Below are 19,470 nucleotides of genomic sequence, written 5' to 3' on the forward strand. Positions count from 1 at the left end.
TATAAACTTTTGGACACCCTCCCCTTACAAGCCAGCAGTTAAGGGTGAATTTTACCTAAGATTTGTATCATTTGGTATCAGAACTAGTAACTACGTCGAGTATGTGATCAAAAATTGGTTGCGGCTTTATGTTCGAGTCACTGAAAGGACGGCGTATAGGTTCTATTAAAATGTTTTAGTACTCTATATGAGCATAGTATTAATTCATTGAATACTAATAAATAAGTGAAACTACTAAAAGAGAAATGACTGTCATCAGATCGGTATCAATAAAGTTGGTCATTGTGGACATTGGTTGTAGAGTGTGGTGGTGTGTTACAATCTTAAGTGTCCCACATGGCTTAAGTACATTCTTAAACATATGTATATAAGCAATTGAACATCTTCCCCTTACAAGCCAATTTTTAATGGCGAGAGTTTATACCATCTGGCATCTACTTAAGAGAAAAATTTATGAAGAAAATGATAAAAAAAATTTCTCCAAGCTAGGTTAGATGGTTGGAAGAATTTTCTCTAATTCAATCTATTAAACTGATATGCATATAAAATGTAATTAAAAAAAAAATGTGACTTTTCTTGTCCTCAGGGATCGAAAGTCAAAGACTAGAACATACTTTTTTGGGTTGACACTTCTTGGGAGTAATCTGGAGGGAATCCTTTTGGCCATTGTGCATTGGATATTCTTAGGTTTGAATTATTCTCAAACCTAATCCTACTCTTAACAATAACCAAGAATAGATCAACTGCACTTGTACCTTTTTCCAGCAAATGCTATGGTACAGACCTTATATAATGTGGGCTCCTATGTCCGAGGCACCGCAAGATTCTATAACTATTTATTCAAAAAATTTAACTCTTAACGTTCTTGCTTTTGATATTACATTAATTACTTTATTATTATTATTCAAATAAAAAAATTACAACAAAATAATTTTTTTTTTTTTTTTTTTTTTTTTTTTTTCATATCCAACATCTTACCTTTTTCTCACACTAATCAATTTAAGCTACAATTCTTGTTCACTAAATAGTAACTATCCAATACCAATTGGAGCCCTTTGTTAAAGGATTTTGGTAGCAAAAATTGATAGATTTTTTTTGAAAAAGTGAAAAGGTGAAAAAATAATAATGTTTTGTATGTAAAATTAAAAAAAAAAAAAAAATTGTTTTATAATGATTTTTTATTTATTTAAATAATAATACAAAATAATTAATATGATGTAAAAAATTAAAAAAAATAAATAGTATTAAATAATTTAAATCAAAATCGTTTAGCAAACATTCATAATGCTCTCCACCTTAGAAAGCCGGATCAAGAAAATATTCATAAAAAAAGAAACGAAAAAAGACAGATCAAGAAAACCAATAAAGAAGGCCATTAGGCATGAAAAGACACCCTGTCACCTCCTACCAAACGACCCTGGATTCTCTCTTCAAAACATTTCTTGAATCTCAATTCTGACGTACCTATCAGGAGGAACTTTTCTACGCTTTCTGCTGTTTTTTATTTAAAATTTTTTTAAAAAAATTGTAAATACAACTACCATATGGATAATAATTACAAAATCCCTTTAAGGAAGAATACAAATCCCAAAATATTAGGGACTCCGATGTTTTAATGAGATTCTATTTCTCCAACCATAAGGTCGTACAAGGAATTAGCTATAAAACCCCAAGTAATATTAGGAGTCTTTTTTGTGCTATTTTAGGAATGATGTAACTTCTAAAATTATCATTTGATTTGTGATTGATTATTATTAAATTTTGATCAAATAGTAATTTTAGAAGCCACCCCACTCTTAAAGTAATACAAGAGTGACTTCTATAATTATTGATAAAAATTCCTATAAAAAGAAAGAAATGTATTAGGTAAAGGAGATTGAGAGTTTTCCAAAAACTCTAGCTCATTACCTTATTTTCACTCCATATACTATGTTAATTTAGGCATTATAGTGTCCCTGGTCCCCCGAGGACCAGTGGATTTAATGACTCTTTCTTTATTTTGCACAAAACCCATCACCATTTAGATCGTAAGAAAAACTGCTTCAACAATATCAATAAGGAAAAATTTTACAACTTTTCTACACTTAGGTTGCAACAATATTGATTAAATGATTAAATTTATTCATTTCTATCAGTTTAAATGTTTTAGACAAGTAGTGATTTGACATGATATTAAAGCAAAGGCATCCATCATTCTCCTCCTATTTTAATTAAATATTTCACGTGTTGAATCCCATTTATTAAATAGAAGTTTCAGCCTACATGTGACGTGAGTGGGAGTGTTAAATATTGATTAAATGATTAAATTTATCTTTTCCTATCAACTTTAAGGTTTTTTTTGGGACAAATGATGGTTTAATGAGCATGTCTATAGAAACTTAAAAGGCACCCGTCTCCAAACATAGACAAAGTTATGCAAAACTACTAATCCTAACATTGGTGCATCGATGATCAAGGATGAAAGTTTTGGGGACACATGTGAGAGAGAGCGTTAAATATTAATTAAATAATTAAATTTATCATTCTTATTGGCTTAAGCTTTTGGGAATAGATAATAGTTTAACATGCATATTTATAGAAACTTAAAAGGCACCCCTCTCTGGCATAGACAAAGTTATGCAAACCTACTGATCCTAACACCGGTGTACCGGTGATTAGGGATGAAAGTTTTGAAATTTTTTATTTTATATATATATATATATATATATTTGGACCTAAAAATTAGGTCTAGCGCTATTAAAACTTAAAGTTATGAGCTAGCCCGAGCCACGCCAAGGTTCCGTCTCTGTTGGTAAAGTTAAAGGTGCTTTCCTTGTAGTTTTCAAAACCTACTAGTCGCGGCTTAGAGGTTTGGACCATTTTATTGAGGGTAATTCTTTGGCAATTATTCTGACTTTTCGAATTCAAGATCTCATTATGACTAATAGCTCTCACCATTTTTTGTGCGCATGATCTAACAAAAAATAAGCCACTTCCACTTTTGTTTCGAGAAACATTTCCATAGACTTTTCCTCCTTTTTAGATATGCAGTGAAAATTGTTCGTACTCCATTAAGTTTGACTAAGCTTAACTTTATCCATTAGATTATCAGTGGGACTTAAGACGGCTAATACTAATATGATTGAGAATTCTCATTTCGAGAATCGAACTTTTGCTTTAGTACATGCCCAATCACTTTAGAGTTTTTCTTGAGGCCACTGAATCATCACCACTTATGGTAAAGTGTTTTTGGATACTTAGATTCATGATTCATCATATTTGCTCGAGAAGATGAGCTATTTTATACTCAAGATTTAATATTGTTTTATCTAACAAGGTAGCATGTGATAAATATATTGACATACTATTCAAAAAACTTAAACGATGTCGCATCATTTACACCGTTAAATACAATAACATTAATTTTAGGGTAAATATATTATAAGTTCCTAAGTTAATCGTCAAAAATTAAAAAATCCTTAAGAAGTTTTTTTTTTTTTTTTTTTTTTTTTTTTTTTCAAATATTTACTCCTTGGGTCAATCGAAATGCCAATAAAATCTGTACCGTCAAAATTTTTTAAATGCCATTAGATTGGTTGAAACACACCGTTTTAAGGAAGGCCATATCAGTCGAATTTTTTGAATCTACGTGTCCACAATGGACACATTGATTAGTGCTAAAAATCCATATTTTTAGCCCCTTAATTTATATCTGTCAATCCCTTCATTTTGTTAGTTTGTGCAATTTTACTTCATTTTTGTGTTTTATGTCTTTTTATAGGTTTTTGAAGAAAATGAAGCAATTCTGGAAATTTGAGCATAAAAGGCAAAAAGTGGGACAAGCATGGAGATGCGATAGATCATAGGGGACCTAGGATCGAGCGCAGCCTTGCGCTCAAGCGCACAAGAAGAAGACTCAATCGCAGGAATGCAATCAAGCGCACATGGGCCGCGATCGAGCGCACTCAAATGCTTGAAGAAAACCCAAAGGCGGGTAGGACTCCTTTTTCTTTCCAAACTAGGTTTTCCAAGTGCTAGTGGTAATGAGACCTAGACTTCCGAATTTCCTAGAGTTTTTAGGGTTTCTAGAGTTTTCCTAAGCCTATAAATAGACCTGTAAGCCTCACAATTGATGACACAACTTCAATGAGGAGAATTTGGAGGCTATTTCCAAGACTCATTTTCCAGTTTCTTCTTTCCCTTTTCTTTTAGTTTTATTTAACTTATGTGTAACTAACTCTTAGTTAGGGGCTAGATTGAAGCCCTAATCATGTCTTTTTAGGATTTCAATATTGGTGCATTTGTTACAATCATATTTTGGGATATTTAACTTGATTATTTTCTGTTTAATTGAATTCCTCATACGAATGTGATTGATCAACATATACAAGTGGTATGGATTAGTTATTTAAGTCAATTTGGATGATCGAATCATTGGCTTAATAAAGTGACAAAAAAATCTCCTCACGGGTTCTTGAAGTAATCAACATGGGGAACTAGGAGTAGACACCCATGCCCTAGGCCTCATATGTTTGTCGATTTTCATAGATTTATGTTTTCTTAAAGAAAAACTTAGTAGACACCCTTGCTAAATCATTTGAGAAATAAAAAGAATTAGAGTAGACACCCATGCCTAATTCGTTGCTTAGGGAGATCAATACTTTAAGGAGTAAACACCCATATCATTAGGTTGGCAAACATTAAATATACCGGTATGATTGGCGCATTGGCATATTGTTATCTTAATTAGTCTAATTAATAATGGATATCGAATCCCTAATGCTTTTCATTTATCTTTATTTATTTATTTTTTTCATAATATCAATTCCGTGACAAAGTTGATATTTTAATTTAGAAAATAAATTCTAAGCAAAATCGACAATCCCCGTGGGAATGATCTCGTACTTGCACCCTATACTATTGTTTTCATTTTGTGCACTTGCAAGTTAAAACGTATCAATTATTATCTATTAAATTAGGTAGTATTTGGCACAACACACGTAGGATCAAAACTCACCGTTTTGGCCCTATCCAAAATGGTGAGTTTTGGCTGACTTGGGTTTTTTTTGTTTAAACCCCCAAATCGTTCTTCCCCACATCCTTCCCAATCAAACCCACGTAGCCACCAACGCACCCACGGAGACCCACCGATGCACCACCACAACTGCCCCTCCCACCCACCACCACAACCGGCCACCACCATCCAGCACCACTGTAACCCACCACGAATGCCCGTCGCCAACCATCCATTCGATCTCTCTCAACCTCAAGCGGTTTAGTCACCTCCGCCCACCGAACGATGGCCACACCATCCACCTTCGCCCACCACCGGCAACGTTCACCGAGCGCATAGGATCTTTGAGTCTGAAAGCACCGAATTGGCACCCACCCACAGGTCATTTTTCATTTTGATTCTTTAGGTTTTTGGGGGTTCTCTCATCTAGGTTTTGCATAGTGATTTTTGCATCATTGGATCTTTCTGGGTTGTTCTGTCTCGTGCTCAACTAGGGTTAAGGGTTGTTATTGATGATATTTGTGTTTTAGTGAGTTAACCGAATGGGTATGTTGTTGGATATCTCTAGTTGTGTAACGACCTAGATTTTAAAACTCTTATTTAAATAATATTAAATAGATTAAAAATATAATCGATAAATTAGAACAATGATATGTGGATTAATGATATTAAATAACTATTTACTGTTAAAGGTATATTACATTGATTTTTGACCTCTTATGTATATTACTTCAATTCTAAAAATTTAGCTTCACTAATATGTTTATGGGCATAATCAAACCCAATCTAGTGAATAAATTATTTATATTGGTGTTTAGTGAAGTCATAAATTAATTTGAAGCTTTTCAGTTTTTTAACCTAAAAAGCAGTGTCTTAATTTTCATACTGTCTAAATGAGATTAAAACTGCTAAAGAAAGATACCAAGGCTAGCCACCTTTGTTGAAAGCTTAAAGTCTTCTAGTAATGATGGTTATAGTAAATATCATGATTATAATGATTTAATAAGACAAGTGGCCAAGTGGGAATGCAAATAGTTAAAGCCTAAGTTGAATTGGAAACTTTGTATAGGCCAAAAATAGACTTAAACGAACTCGGATGAAGTCGAACCAAAAATATAAAATATCTGTCTCGGAGTCCTCTATCTACTCTCAAAATTTCATGTCAATCGGAGTAGGTTTAGACATTGAAAAATGGATTGGAATACACTACCCTCATTTTGGACGAAAATACTATTTGGTATAGAGCATGAAATATGGACTAGGTTCATTCTTTTGGTTAAATCCATCTCAACCCTTAGATCAAAGGTTTAAAAATAAATCCTAACCATTCATTCTCTTATAAATAGAGCCTAAGCTATAGTCACTTTCACTTTCACTTAAGTTTTTACAATCTTAGAACAAGTAAAATTGTTTGCTCCTCCTTTCATTTTATTTCTTAGTTCTAGTCAAATACCATATAGCCTAGATCTTTCTTGTAGTGTTCAAGCGTTTTTCTAAAACTAGCTACCTAGAGAAGATTTGGTGGAGTTTTACTTCTAAAGGATTATTGGGTAAGTGTTTCTTGTATAAATATCATGATTTATTGCTTTTATTACTTGTCCTCATTTAATTGTTTAAAGACCCAATAAGCGTATAATGTAAAATAAAGTAATGGATACAAGTGAATTAATAATAAAGAGTTAGTGGACAAAATCAATTAAAGACTTATAATATTATCTATATATTATTTACTTTACAGTATTTACATTCAGTCATTTCTTTTATGTCATTTAAATTTCTGTTCATATTTCTGGCGATAAGGACCATTTGATCTCATCCCCGAAATATGCATTATTTACATTCAGTTATTTCTTTTCTGTCATCTAAATTTCTGTTCATATTTCTGGCGGTAAGGACCATTTGATCTCATCCTCGAAATATGCATTATTTACATTCAGTTATTTCTTTTATGTCATTTAAATTTTAATTCATATTCTTGGCGGTCATCCCTAGAATATGAATTCAGTATTTACATTCAGTCATTTCTTTTATTGTCATTTAAATTTTGATTCATACTTTGGTAGGTACGGACCATTGGTCTCATCTCCAAAATATGAGTTATGTTTTATATATATTATTTATAATACTTGTTTGTATTTAGTGATACTGGCCATTAGCCTCGTCACCAAAAATGAATTCAGGCATAAAGCTAGTTATAAGTAACTATCTTAGATTAATATAATAAAATGAGTAAGTAAAGATGAAATGACGGATAATAAATAAATATAAAAGATGAGGGTCTTTAAACAATAATATTATTGGAGAATGAACTAAATATTGTTTGTATGTATGTATTATATGTAGAAGTGGAGCAGAATACTACACTAAGAAGAGTAAGTGTGGATATACTTACTGAGTACTAGCTTTGTTTTATTGTTATAGGAATTCTTATTTTGTCTTATTGATATAATTTTGCAATACAACTGCTGCATAATGTGTCTAATAAAATGGGCTGATAAGATAGCCACATTAAGAACAAGTTGGGTGGATTGCCGCAATGAACTGTCGGTATCTCAGTGGATGGGGGTATATAACCGTCCAACAGGCCTAATATATAACTAAGCTGGGGCGGTGTAGTTGCCAGCACCAAACAGGTAAACCTCTAAAGTGTGAGGGACAAAACGGACGTAAGCGGGCTGAGAGCTCATGAGAAGAGGTCTGAAGAAAGATTATCATAAAACACAAACTAATCTGTCATGACGCTGCATTCACAACTCATTCATTATTATATATTTTAGTCTTTAATCTTATTTGTTCAAACTAGTCTTTTTAGTCTTTATATCTAGGAAAAGAGATTACTCACTTGTTTGCCTATGTATATATGATAACGTCATCTTTACATAGATCTTGATGCAGAGATAGAAAGTGAGGACGATGGTCCTTTTACTGGTTTTGATGGTTGATAGACCATCTACTGCAGGATTTATGCTTACTCTATGGAGCAAGTCTCATTTATGTTAATCGCTTTTATTATGTATGGTGATGTGTGTAAACTTAATAGATATTACTATGTTAATTTAGGTGCCGTCTGTGGCATATATTTGGTACACCAAGTGTGTACATATGTTGTAATGAAAACCATGTTTCTATTTTATTTAATAATATATCACCTCGAGGTATTTCAGTCAGCTCAACTGTGTTGTGTAAGTTATTCCTAGGTCAGAGAAAAATAAAAAAATATACATACTCCGCTGTAAGATTGTATTTTCTAAAATTGCAGTGTCACGACTTCGATATTTGCTAGTTCAAATATCGGGGCGTTACATTATGGTATCAGAGCGGTTTGCTCTATGGGAAAGTTAGTATCACACTAGAACTAGGGTATAGAACATAAGAGCTTCACTAAATAAAATACTCATAACCTTTTATAAAAAAAAACTTTTGTTTGAGAATAAAGTATTAGCGATAGAAGCACAACTATGTTATTTACATGTTTGAGTGATTTTGTTGTTTGCTTTAATATAGATAAGTCGTAAATTAATTTGTACAGAATTATGGTACGAAGACGTGATCTCCCTGTCGTTGAGGAAGGCGAAGCACCTCATAATGAAAACAATGAAATACCACCTCCACCTTCGCCTCCAGCATTCCATGATGGTGTACTCCCAACATTAGTCCAATTTATAGGAGATATTACTAGGCAATTCACGGAAGCAATTTCACGGATGTCTCAACCTGCTGCACCAGTCGAACGTATCGGTTGCTCGATGCATGACTTTACTGATCAGCAGTTTCGTACTTTCAATGGAACTCAAGGACATACAGTAGCTGAAGCTTGGATTTCAGATATCCAACTGCTGCACGACACACTCAAGTGTACAAATGAGGAAAAGTTGACATACACCGTATTAAGGCTAACTGGTGAAGCCCTTAAGTGGTGGAAGTCCCAGGTAGAGCTAATAGGACCTGGTGTTGTTATCACGTGGGAAAGGTTTGTTGAGGAATTCAACAGGCAATATTTCCCATGGTCACAAAAGCAGTTAAGAGCTATTGAATTTCAGAACTTGGTGCAAGGTACTATGTCAGTGGAACAATACTCAATTAAATTCACTGAGTTAGCCAGGTTTGGTATTAATCTTATTCCTAGCGAAGTATCAAAGACAGAACGTTTTGAAAATGGTCTTAACTCTCGTATCAAGGAAAGAGTTGTCTGCCATGAGATCAAGAACTATGCTCGATTAGTAAACGTAGCATCCCTTGTTGAGAGGGCAATTCGTGAGACATCTGCAACTTACGAACATAGGAAACGGTCAATGCCTCAGGCATCCTATCCGTCTAAACGATTTGTCGTAGGGACTGGCTCCAAACCAGTGGATCACCAGAATTTTTCTCCTCCAGTAGGAAGTCAGAAGGTTGCTTGTCCCAAATGTGGAAGAATGCATTTTGGAGATTGCAGGAGCGAAAGTACCGGCTGTTTTCGATGTGGTCAAAAGGGGCATTTTAAGAAGGATTGTCCGATGAATACTACGGGGGAAGCTGGAGCACAAAGGAATGACTTCCAACAAAGAAGGCCTGCTCAAGCGAGAGTATATACGTTGACCCCCGTAGATGACGATGAGAATGATGAAGCGAACAATGATATAGTGACAGGTACCATTTCTCTATTTGGTACTCTTGCGTGTACTCTCTTTGATTCTAGAGCTACACATTCATTCATTTCTGCATTATACACTAAGATTTGTCATATAAGTACACGACCATTTGGGCAAGATTGGTCGGTACAAACACCAGGACGAGAAAGGATAAATGAATTACTATCATCATTGAGGGATGAGCATAAGCATAGTCATGTAGAATTAAAATAAGTATATGATTGTTTTGTTATCTTTAAAGAATTATAGCAGTTGTACCTAAGCAAATAACTAATTATGGTACCATATAAGGATTGATATCTAGCTATATTTTGAGGAAAATGATAATCATATTAGTGGTACATGATCATGAATATTAAGAGATAGAGATGTTGAAAAATATTATTGTCTTACAGCCACTTTGACAAGGCTGATTAAATAAAATCGAAGAAACGTAGTGAGCTTGAGAAGAAGGCTATGACATTTTGAGGTATGAACTAGCGATCGAATAATTGTTTGAAATTGATGTTGTTAGGACTTGATAAGAAAAAAATAGTGAATGCGATCTAAAAAGGGAAATAATGATGCTTAGCTCATCATAAAGAGATTGAGAAAATGCTATGAAGTATTAGGTGGTGACTAATTAAGGGAAGAAAATGATTATAGAATTACCTACAATTAATGATATGATAAATTGCACATAGCACAAATTGCGAGCTTGATGAATACTCAAGTATAGGATTAGAATTGGTCTGTCCAAAATAAAGTGCAGGGTAAGTGGATTCATCAAGGAAAGTACTAAGTGGATCCAATATTTACCTGTTGTCGAGTTTGCTTATAACAAAAGTTTCCAGGCAACTATTGGTATGGCACCATACGAAGTACTCTATGGACGCAAATGCAGGTCGCCACTTTATTGGGATGAAGTTGGTGAAAGGCAATTGGTGGGACCGAAGATAAATCCAAGACACCAAGGACAAGGTCGTACTAAATCGAAAAAGGATGCTAACAGCTCAAAGCCATCAAAAGAGTTATGCTGACAAGGGACGTCACCTAGTGAATTTTGAAGTTGGCGATCAAGTATTCCTTAAAGTATCACCAATGAAAGGCGTGATGCGCTTCGGTAAAAAGGGAAAGTTAAGTCCAAGGTATGTTGGCCCCTTCTTAATAACCGAAATTGTAGGTCCGGTAGCATACAGAGTTGAGTTACCACCTGAGCTAGCAGAGGTACATGACGTGTTCCATGTATCGACATTAAGAAGATATGTACATGATCCCTTGCACGCTATTGATTTCGAACCACTTCAAATTCAAGCAAATTTAAGGTATGAGGAACTACCAGTACAAATTCTGGATCGAAAGGAATAGAAACTCAGAACGAAAACCATTGCCCTAGTTAAGGTTCTCTGGCGTAATCACGACGTAGAAGAAGTTTCTTGGGAACTAGAACGAGAAATGCAAGACAAATATCCACATTTATTCTAACCGGATATATCACTTGGTAAGTGCATATATATATATATATTATTACGTGGTAAATGGTATTCTATGATTGCTTATATGGGTATTGTTCAAAACTACAAAAGTTGAGGGATACCTTAGGGATAAGAAGTGATATTATTAAAATGCTTTGGTCGATGTTTTGAGATGGTAGATAAATCACGGTACTGTATAAAAGTGTAGTACCTAAGTGAAAACATTGAAACTTAAGACGTAGTACGTCGAAGCTATAGAGTATATGAATAGAAAATTTGAGGAACATTATTTTCTTACACCCTTTTTCTTAGAATATTACTGTACGATAAAAGCTTAGGGATTAAGTGTAAAATAAGACTAAGGATTAGACGTTAAGATAAAAATCTGAGTCACTCATATTGAGGTTATGTGATAATTTGAATGCCTTAATTTCGGGAACGAAATTCCAATAAGGTGGGTAGAATGTAACGACCTAGATTTTAAAACTCTTATTTAAATAATATTAAATAGATTAAAAATATAATCGATAAATTAGAACAATGATATGTGGATTAATGATATTAAATAACTATTTAGTGTTAAAGGTATATTACATTGATTTTTGACCTCTTATGTATATTACTTCAATTCTAAAAATTATCTTCACTAATATGTTTATGGGCATAATCAAACCCAATCTAGTGAATAAATTATTTATATTGGTGTTTAGCGAAGTCATAAATTAATTTGAAGCTTTTCAATTTTTTAGCCTAAAAAGCAGTGTCTTAATTTTCATACTGTCTAAATGAGATTAAAACTGCTAAAGAAAGATACCAAGGCTAGCCACCTTTGTTGAAAGCTTAAAGTCTTCTAGTAATGATGGTTATAGTAAATATCATGATTATAATGATTTAATAAGACAAGTGGCCAAGTGGGAATGCAAATAGTTAAAGCCTAAGTTGAATTGGAAACTTTGTATAGGCCAAAAATAGACCTAACGAACTCGGATGAAGTCGAACCAAAAATATAAAATATCTGTCTCGGAGTCCTCTATCTACTCTCAAAATTTCATGTCAATCGGAGTAGGTTTGGACATTGAAAAATGGATCGGAATACACTGCCCTCATTTTGGACGAAAATACTATTTGGTATAGAGCATGAAATATGGACTAGGTTCATTCTTTTGGTTAAATCCATCTCAACCCTTAGATCAAAGGTTTAAAAATAAATCCTAACCATTCATTCTCTTATAAATAGAGCCTAAGCTATAGTCACTTTCACTTTCACTTAAGTTTTTACAATCTTAGAACAAGTAAAATTGTTTACTCCTCCTTTCATTTTATTTCTTAGTTCTAGTCAAATACCATATAGCCTAGATCTTTCTTATAGTGTTCAAGCGTTTTTCTAAAACTAGCTACCTAGAGAAGATTTGGTGGAGTTTTACTTCTAAAGGATCATTGGGTAAGTGTTTCTTGTATAAATATCATGATTTATTGCTTTTATTACTTGTCCTCATTTAATTGTTTAAAGACCCAATAAGCGTATAATGTAAAATAAAGTAATGGATACAAGTGAATTAATAATAAAGAGGTAGTGGACAAAATCAATTAAGGACTTATAATATTATCTATATATTATTTACTTTACAGTATTTACATTCAGTCATTTCTTTTATATCATTTAAATTTCTGTTCATATTTATGGCGGTAAGGACCATTTGATCTCATCCCCGAAATATGCATTATTTACATTCAGTTATTTCTTTTATGTCATCTAAATTTCTGTTCATATTTCTGGCGGTAAGGACCATTTGATCTCATCCCCGAAATATGCATTATTTACATTCAGTTATTTCTTTTATGTCATCTAACTTTCTGTTCATATTTCTGGCGGTAAGGACCATTTGATCTCATCCCCGAAATATGCATTATTTACATTCAGTTATTTCTTTTATGTCATTTAAATTTTAATTCATATTCTTGGCAGTCATCCCCAAAATATGAATTCGGTATTTACATTCAGTCATTTCTTTTATTGTCATTTAAATTTTGATTCATACTTTGGTAGGTACGGACCATTGGTCTCATCTCCAAAATATGAGTTATGTTTTATATATATTATTTATAATACTTGTTTGTATTTAGTGATACTGGCCATTAGCCTCGTCACCAAAAATGAATTCAGGCATAAAGCTAGTTATAACTAACTATCTTAGATTAATAAAATAAAATGAGTAAGTAAAGATGAAGTGACGGATAATAAATAAATATAAAAGATGAGGGTCTTTAAACAATGATATTATTGGAGAATGAACTAAGTATTGTTTGTATGTATGTATTATATGTAGAAGTGGAGCAGAATACTACACTAAGGAGAGTAAGTATGGATATACTTACTGAGTACTAGCTTTGTTTTATTGTTATAGGAATTCTTATTGTAACGCCCCGATATTTGAACTAACAAATATCGAAGTCGTGACGCTGCAACTTTAGAAAATACAATCTTATAGCGGAGTATGTATATTTTTTTCTTTTTCTATGACCTAAGAATAACTTACACAACACAGTTGAGCTGATGGAAATACCTCGAGGTGATATATTATTAAATAAAATAGAAACATGGTTTTCATTACAACATATGTACACACTAGGTGTACCAAATATATGCCACAGACGGCACCTAAATTAACATAGTAATATCTATTAAGTTTACACACATCACCATACATAATAAAAACGATTAACATAAATGAGACTTGCTCCATAGACTAAGCATAAATCCTGCAGCAGATGGTCTATCAACCATCAAAACCAGTAAAAAGACCATCGTCCTCACTTTCTATTCATGCATCAAGATCTATGTAAAGATGACGTTATCATATTTACATAGGCAAACAAGTGAGTAATCTATTTTTCTAGATATAAAGACTAAAAAGACTAGTTTGAACAAATAAGATTAAAGACTAAAATATATAATAATGAATGAGTTATGAATGCAGCGTAATGACAGATTAGTTTGTGTTTTATGATAATCTTTCTTCAGACCTCTTGTCATGAGCTCTCAACCCGCTTACGTCCGTTATGTCCCTCACACTTTAGAGGTTTACCTGTTTGGTGCTGGCAACTACACCGCCCCAGTTTAGTTATATATTAGGCCTGTTGGACGGTTATATACCCCCATCCACTGAGATACCGACAGTTTCTCGCGGCAATCCACCCAGCTTGTTCTTAAGGTGGCTATCTTATCAGCCCATTTTATTAGACACATTATGCAGCAGTTGTATTGCAAAATTATATCAATAAGACAAAATAAGAATTCCTATAACAATAAAACAAAGCTAGTACTCAGTAAGTATATCCATACTTACTCTCCTTAGTGTAGTATTCTGCTCCACTTCTGCATATAATACATACATACAAACAATAGTTAGTTCATTCTCCAATAATATCATTGTTTAAAGACTCTCATCTTTTTATATTTATTTATTATCCGTCACTTCATCTTTACTTACTCATTTTATTATATTAATCTATGATAGTTACTTATAACTAGCTTTATGCCTGAATTCATTTTTGGTGACGAGGCTAATGGCCAGTATCACTAAATACAAACAAGTATTATAAATAATATATATAAAACATGACTCATATTTTGGAGATGAGACCAATGGTCCGTACCTACCAAAGTATGAATCAAAATTTAAATGACAATAAAAGAAATGATTGAATGTAAATACTGAATTCATATTCTGGGGATGACCGCCAAAAATATGAATTAAAATTTAAATGACATAAAAGAAATAACTGAATGTAAATAATGCATATTTCGGGGATGAGATCAAATGGTCCTTACCGCCAGAAATATGAACAGAAATTTAGATGACAGAAAAGAAATAACTGAATGTAAATAATGCATATTTCGGGGATGAGATAAAATGGTCCTTACCGCCAGAAATATGAACAGAAATTTAAATGACATAAAAGAAATGACTAAATGTAAATACTGTAAAGTAAATAATATATAGATAATATTATAAGTCCTTAATTGATTTTGTCCACTAACTCTTTATTATTAATTCACTTGTATCCATTACTTTATTTTACATTATACGCTTATTGGGTCTTTAAACAATTAAATGAGGACAAGCAATAAAAGCAATAAATCATGATATTTATACAAGAAACACTTACCCAATAATCCTTTAGAAGTAAAACTCCACCAAATCTTCTCTAGGTAGCTAGTTTTAGAAAAACGCTTGAACACTACAAGAAAGATCTAGGCTATATGGTATTTGACTAAAACTAAGAAATAAAATGAAAGGAGGAGCAAACAATTTTACTTGTTCTAAGATTGTAAAAACTTAAGTGAAAGTGAAAGTGACTATAGCTTAGGCTCTATTTATAAGAGAATGAATGGTTAGGATTTATTTTTAAACCTTTGATCTAAGGGTTGAGATGGATTTAACCAAAAGAATGAACCTAGTCCATATTTCATGCTCTATACCAAATAGTATTTTCGTCCAAAATGAGGGTAGTGTATCCCGATCCATTTTTCAATGTCCAAACGTACTCCGATTGACATGAAATTTTGAGAGTACATAGAGGACTCCGAGACAAACATTTTATATTTTTGGTTCGACTTCATCCAAGTTCGTTTGCGTCTATCTTTGGCCTATACAAAGTTTCCAATTCAACTTAGGCTTTAACTATTTGCATTCCCACTTGGCCACTTGTCTTATTAAATCATTATAATCATGATATTTACTATAACCATCATTACTAGAAGACTTTAAGCTTTCAACAAAGGTGGCTAGCCTTGGTATCTTTCTTTAGCAGTTTTAATCTCATTTAGACAGTATGAAAATTAAGACATTGCTTTTTAGGCTAAAAAACTGAAAAGCTTCAAATTAATTTATGACTTTGCTAAACACCAATATAAATAATTTATTCACTAGATTGGGTTTGATTATGCCCATAAACATATTAGTGAAGCTAAACTTTTAGAATTGAAGTAATATACATAAGAGGTCAAAAATCAATGTAATATACCTTTAACACTAAATAGTTATTTAATATCATTAATCCACATACAATTGTTCTAATTTATCGATTATATTTTTAATCTATTTAATATTATTTAAATAAGAGTTTTAAAATCTAGGTCGTTACACTTATTTTGTCTTATTGATATAATTTTGCAATACAACTGCTGCATAATGTGTCTAATAAAATGGGCTGATAAGATAGCCACATTAAGAACAAGCTGGGTGGATTGCCGCAAGGAACTGTCGGTATCTCAGTGGATGGGGGTTTATAACCGTCCAACAGGCCTAATATATAACTAAGTTGGGACGGTGTAGTTGCCAGCACCAAACAGGTAAACCTCTAAAGTGTGAGGGACATAACGGACGTAAGCGGGCTGAGAGCTCATGAGAAGAGGTCTGAAGAAAGATTATCATAAAACACAAACTAATCTGTCATTACGCTGCATTCACAACTCATTCATTATTATATATTTTAGTCTTTAATCTTATTTGTTCAAACTAGTCTTTTTAATCTTTATATCTAGGAAAATAGATTACTCACTTGTTTGCCTATGTAAATATGATAACGTCATCTTTACATAGATCTTGATGCAGGGATAGAAAGTGAGGACGATGGTCCTTTTACTGGTTTTGATGGTTGATAGCACATCTGCTACAGGATTTATGCTTACTCTATGGAGCAAGTCTCATTTATGTTAATTGCTTTTATTATGTATGGTGATGTGTGTAAACTTAATAGATATTACTATGTTAATTTAGGTGCCGTCTGTGGCATATATTTGGTACACCTAGTGTGTACATATGTTGTAATGAAAACCATGTTTCTATTTTATTTAATAATATATCACCTCGAGGTATTTCCATCAGCTCAACTGTGTTGTGTAAGTTATTCTTAGGTCATAGAAAAAGAAAAAAATATACATACTCCGCTGTAAGATTGTATTTTCTAAAGTTGCAGCGTCACGACTTCGATATTTGCTAGTTCAAATATCGGGGCGTTACAGGTTGTTTTGGATTTGTAAAGCTGGGTTGATGTTAGCTAAATTTGTTAATTGTTACGTAACAAGAATAACTTAGTCATCGAAGTTTAGTCTCTTGGTTGCATACCATATTCCTGTTTGTTATTATGTGAGAAGAATGGTATCTCTCTCTGTTACACACATATAGCATAAAAACATATTTTTAAGGATATTGATAATCACTTAACTGAGAAATTGTATCAATAATTGTATCTTCAAAACATGCAAGGATGGCCTAAAAAAACAACATGATTTCATGCCCTAGCCATTTGTGATCGTACAACGTTTTGATAGGCATGAGTTGTTCTAATTGCACTAGAGTTCTGAGCAATTGTATCAACAACTCTCTTACATGGAGTTTGTGCACAACATTCTTATTGTAGTTCTTGGTTGGTTGGGATAATTGCAAAGGCATGGTTTGATGATAATTGCAAAGCAATGAAATAACAAGGCCTCTACCACTTGGGCCAACCCCTTGGGGTTTCCTTTTGGATTCTTGTTGCTTCAAAGTTTAGTTAATGCTGATAATATTGTTTTAAGTTGATGTTATTGGTGATTGATTAGTTTCATCTCCTTTTCTAGTGGCATTAAGATAGCAGGGCAAACGATGTTTTCATGTGCAATTTACTATAATTTTGCATTGTCATTTGCAACCCAAGGATCCTGAAGATGCCGCTACCTAAGGATCAAATCACATCCAAATTAAATCTGCCTTGCAAGGAAAGACCCAATACTAAGAAAGAAACAATTGCAGCAAAGGACCTTGACCCAAACAAGGAAAACATCTCACACCCTGCAAGGAAATTAGACTAGAATTATATCTGTAAAATCTGTAGTTGACAAAACATTACTTGTGGATAGTTAATATCTTTTTCGTGTATAAATATCATATACTCTTTTATGAATAAGATACAGTAATCATGTACCCCAATAGGCTCTTCTTATTTGTTTTGTATTTGATTTCTGTTTGTAATCAATGAGTCATTTACAAGTAGAAGAAAGAAATTTCATACACATTTGAAGAGTTGATATCTGAGAATCTCATTTACATATTCAATATTTGTTACAAGCATAAAAGCCAATGAAATGCTACCAACATTATGTATTTCTTCAACAATGGCATTACAAACAAATGTCAAATTGTTTGCACTACAAAAAAATTGTCTCCCACCAACATCTAACTAAACCAATAATAATAATAAAAAATAAAAAAAACTTTGTTTGTTTAGCTATATCCTTTTGCTTCTTGATGCATGTGGCTGTGAAGAGCCTATGAGCTGGGATGCAGCTACCTTTGGTATAATAGATTTGGACTAAGAGACATAGGTTGAAATCTGCGAAATCAAATCATGACTTGTGATATAACAAAATATGGCTTTTTGAAATCTGCAGCAAATATACAATGACTGAAGCTCATCAATTCTCATATATGTTGATATCACTGGAATTGAAACTAATTCTCCATTACTTTGTTCAACCGTAGCCCCTACATTTGGAAATGCTTACAACAAACAAAAAGCCAGCACCTACTTACAAACCAAATGCTTTTGAAAGAAGAGCTGAACAAATTATATACTGCATCAAAAACTCAGCTAACAGTTAACGTCCCCTGCACAAGGAATTTACATCCAACAAGTGCAGTTTTGAAGTGCAGCAAAATTACTTCTCTTCACAAACCCACTTCATTTCTGCAGGAAATTGAACTCATATCTGCAGGAAATTCTATGAATCAATTTAGGAATTTCATTCATGTAAATTCCTAAATTGATTCATAGATTTTGTGTATAAATGTTGAGGGTGCATCAATAATCAAATCATCATCAAGTACAGTTGATATTTTTAAATTAAGCAATTTAAATTAACACTTTCAAGTATGAACTATATTCAAACTCCCATGCATATATAATGAAATTATCATAAACCCAAAATCTGGGTGGCTCGTGTGAAGAGCGGCAGTGAGAGAAAGAAAAAAACATGTGCGTGTGGTTGGCTTGGTGTCACTGGCTCTCAGTAGTGGGCGGCCGTTAGTGGGGGAGAGGGAAAAAGGAAAGAGGAGATGTGGGTCGCTCACCATAGTTTGCCGACGACACTGTCTGCCGTCAATAGGTGCGTCAGTGGGTCTTGGTTTTTCGTTGGAATAAGTTCTAGGGTGTAAGGGACCTAAATCATGGATCTCTCTTTTAGGTGGCCTGTGAACTGCAAATCGTTTGTCAGTGAACTGCGTCGGTGGGTTCGTCAGTTTCTGGGTGGGTTTGAGTTGGAATGGTTCTGTCGTTTAAGATGACTGAATTGTGCGAATTTTTTACGATTTGGGGGTTTCAAAATAAAACCCCAAAGTTAGCAAAAATT

This window comes from Corylus avellana, chromosome 3 (genome assembly GCF_965113065.1).
Source record: "Corylus avellana chromosome 3, dhCorAvel1.hap1.2, whole genome shotgun sequence".
Lineage (NCBI taxonomy): Eukaryota > Viridiplantae > Streptophyta > Magnoliopsida > Fagales > Betulaceae > Corylus > Corylus avellana.